The sequence below is a fragment of the Haemaphysalis longicornis genome, unplaced genomic scaffold, assembly GCF_048455015.1.
Source record: "Haemaphysalis longicornis isolate Haplotype H1 unplaced genomic scaffold, Haemaphysalis longicornis Haplotype H1 scaffold_4, whole genome shotgun sequence".
NCBI classification, from domain to species: domain Eukaryota; kingdom Metazoa; phylum Arthropoda; class Arachnida; order Ixodida; family Ixodidae; genus Haemaphysalis; species Haemaphysalis longicornis.
Window position 1 is genome coordinate 59,977,967 of NW_027526361.1, and position 3,596 is coordinate 59,981,562.

The following is a 3,596-nucleotide window of genomic DNA, read 5'->3' on the forward strand; positions in this document are numbered from 1 at the left end:
CATAGAGAAAGAAATCTCTATGACTCCACCCATAGCCTCCTCTATACTTTTGTGCCCGCGCATTGGCGCGGAATACCCAGGCGGCGTCGGTCCCTCATAGTTCTGGAGCTTGCCGCCAGAAGCCGCGCCTATCCCATAATAGCAGCAGACGACGCAGCCTATGCACGCTTGCGGGAATGAGGGTTTGAAACGTCTCCGTTCCATAAAGGATCATGCTTTGACAGTAAAAAGTAAGCTTACATAAGATTTTGAATATAAAAACTGTAATCAGAAGGCGACGCGACCTTTCTATTTGATTTTTCGCTCACAGCTTCAGCACTTTCCGAGACAGTGGTTTCGCATGCAACACTTTCGCAATGTCGTGTCTGTCAGTCACACTCGTCGCGAAGTTCACAAAAAGTGGCCGGAAAAACTTGACGAGCACAACGTTCACGAGTTTTAAGTGAGAATGCACTTCTTAAGCGACCCTGAACCTGCGTCCACCGGCGATGTCCGCATAGCATACCCACGTGGGGGATTGGCCAGGAATCTCCTCGTCTTCTTTGGCAACGGGGGGAGATGGGCGCGCTGCCTGGCCGCTGACATGGCACATACCCACGTTGGGGATTGGCCAGGAATCGGGCGTGAGAAGGGCTAATGCACCCGCTTAAAGGAGTACTGACACGAAATTTCAAAGCTGAGATCCGCTCTAGCAATCAAGTACAACGACAACACAAATAGGTGTCTGTGAATAAATGCATCTTTCTTTCTTTGTAGTTGTGTGTGTGTGTGTGATCTCTTCGCGAACATTACCGAACCTCGCAAATTCAACTCGTGCATTCGCACTTTCACATTCTTCCCCTCGGGGAAATGCGGGGAATTTTTCATGGTGGCCTTGGGTTGAGCACTTCAGTAGTGCAGCCGCAGCACGCTTCCTGAAGGCAACATCGCTTGTTTCGATTTGCTTGCGTGGCTGCAACTATGATGGGTACTCTTGGAAGACACTGGGAACAGCGCCTTTCTTCAGTCTTCGCGTCGAGCACATAGTCGGACGGGACGAAGTGTCGGCTACAAACAGTGGAATAACAAGATGTGCTATTCGGGGTCCAGTTGTCTCTCGAGATCACCTTAAGCCACTTTTCGCGAAGTTCTTGGTCACTGGGAATTTCGTGGAACGACACTCCAGTTTCGTTCCGGCCGCTCCATGATTTACAGCGCGGTACGCAGCAGTACGGCATTGTGCAGCGTTCGGGGCCTAGACAGCCGCCTTTTTTCTGGTAGTGCTGCAGAGAACAAAAATACCGCGTTTAAGCATGATGCCTTGAAGCAAGCGCCGTTTCTTAACGATATGTTTAACTACGAACTTACCCGGGTCGACAAAAAGTTTGGAGAACATGCGCATGGCACTGGCCCGGCTGTCTCGACAACGACAAGCACTGCAGTTAGCAAAGCACTTGGAGAGCAAGCATCGACAATATTTGTATCGCAGACGACAATAAATGTGTATCGCTGCGTCCGTAATGGGCAGCAACTGCCAAGCTTTTTTTGGCTTGGGCTCGCCCGCGTATGTATTCAGTGCTGTGCAACAATGATTATTATTATTTTTATTATCACGCTAGAAAGAATATCACAACTAAGCAAAGCTTTCGAACGAATACGGTAAACGAATTTGGCGCGCGGCGGGAAAACCGTGGCGTAGCGGCATGCATCGTCTGCTGTTGCAGCGAGCAGTGCGTTAGCTATTATGGGATGCGAGCGCCCCTAGCGGTGCGCCGCGGCGTAGAACGAGAGAAGTGGGGACGGCGTTGGGGGACCGATTGCGCGGGCACAGAAGTTATAGAGGAGGCTATGCTCCACCTCAGCTCGCGAGGGAGTCAACCAAAAAGCAACAGCCTTCGCGCATGCGCAGTACGAGCAGCAGTGACAAAGGCCACCCCCGCCCAAGAGAAATGCAGGAGGCGCTCGCTGCCATACCATGTGCTAGAGTGATGATTAAAATGGTTGCAGCGCAAAAAACGACGACGGACGAGTGAGGAACAAACGGGACTTGTCCCGTTTGTTCCTCACTCGTCCGTCGTCGTTTTTTTGCGCTGCAACCATTTTAACTATGTACCAACAAGCCCAACTGGTTCTCAATGACTAGAGTGATGGCTAGAGTTCCTCTACATAATGCGCATCAGCGTGCATCGCCTGATGCGTGCTGAAGCCTTTAGTACAGTGAACTAGAATATTGTAAGTTCACTATACCTTTAGTATGCCTTTGATACGTGCTAGAGCACTAGAGTTTTCTCTCCCGTGTTCTCAAATACACTCCACCAGCTGCCGCGCCGCCGGTTCCAATTCACGGCAGAAAAGCCTGCTTTCAGGAATGCGCACAAAACCGACGAAAACCCCGTTTCCAGTTACTCTCTGTGCCCGGGGCGCCAACAAAGCGGCCGCCCGCACGCAGCAGCTCCTACCTTCGCCGGTCCGCAGCTCGGAGCGTGAAAACCTGCGTTGTCTGTACTAGTTGGACCGTCGCAGTGTAAACAAATGTCACGGGATGCGAACTGACCAATGATCGTGGCGGCGGCACGGAACAAAAGGAGAAAAGAGTGCCGATACTCTAAAACCTTGTTTAGTGACACTAGTCTGTACCAGTGAGGCAGTAGGTAGGTGGTTCGATGGAAATGGAAAAGAAATGGACTGGGGATATTATTGAGCCCAGCTGGGGCAGTACCTAAATTCCAATTGGCTGCGGCCATCCCTCCATGGCTGCGGCGCATCTGTGACAAGGCGGAAGGAAGGAGAGAAGGGGAGGAAGGCACCGCGCCTGCTCACTGGTGCGTGATGTTACCTCCGCAGCGCCGTGTGCAAAAGAAACAGGAAACGCAGGTTGCATCCCACGGCGCAGCAGTCACGAGTGATACAAAGCGTTCTGTGCGGCGCACTGCTGGCCTAGCGGCCACTTCTGCTCGAAGACCACTAAACTACAGTAGTACACGGGCGCCTGCAGTGACTACCCCGGCTTGAAGTTTTTTTCTTGCGGTACTCTGTTCCAGCATAGGTACAAGCTGAGCACTTCCAGTGCGATACAGAATATTAATCAATAGTGTTGATATGCCACATCTCGCCCCCAAACTGGCCTAGAAGATAACCACCCTTATTTACAAAAATAATACAATAGTATAGAGCTAGGAGAACACTGCACAGTTAAAGAAATCTCATTTTGAAAAAAAAAAAATCTAGCCCCAGGCCAATCACTCCAATGCTCGTGACTATACCTTTAGACCATAGAGTTTCATACTAATATACACTAGAGGGAAATCTGGCGCCACTGTCTAGGGGAGCCGCGCTTCAGCGAACGTGCCGTCATGTACCCGGCAGCATAGAGTTTCATACTAATATATTACAGTCGAACACGGATATATCGAACACGGGTATATCGAATTATTGTCTATATCGAACTCAAAAATTATCCCCTTGAAAATTCTATGTAAAAGTATAGTAATTCGTACGTCTATATCGAACCGCATTTTTCGAACGCCGCGCGAGCTGGAAGGTGCTCTTCGGGGGTCTCTGCACCCCCGATTGAGGTTGGGGAGGATGTGGAGGATTTCGCGGGCATGGCGAAGACG

The 3,596-nt window shown here is 50.6% G+C and overlaps 1 long non-coding RNA gene across 1 annotated transcript in view; it reads left to right on the forward strand.

Moving 5' to 3' along the window:
• The first annotated feature begins 2,083 nt into the window (after nucleotides 1–2,083).
• The window catches only part of LOC144178792 (uncharacterized), an 11,511-nt gene continuing 9,998 nt past the window's right edge, over nucleotides 2,084–3,596 (forward strand). The window contains exon 1 of the long non-coding RNA XR_013324066.1: nucleotides 2,084–2,211. This is a non-coding gene — a long non-coding RNA (uncharacterized LOC144178792). The remainder of the gene's footprint in view (nucleotides 2,212–3,596) is intronic.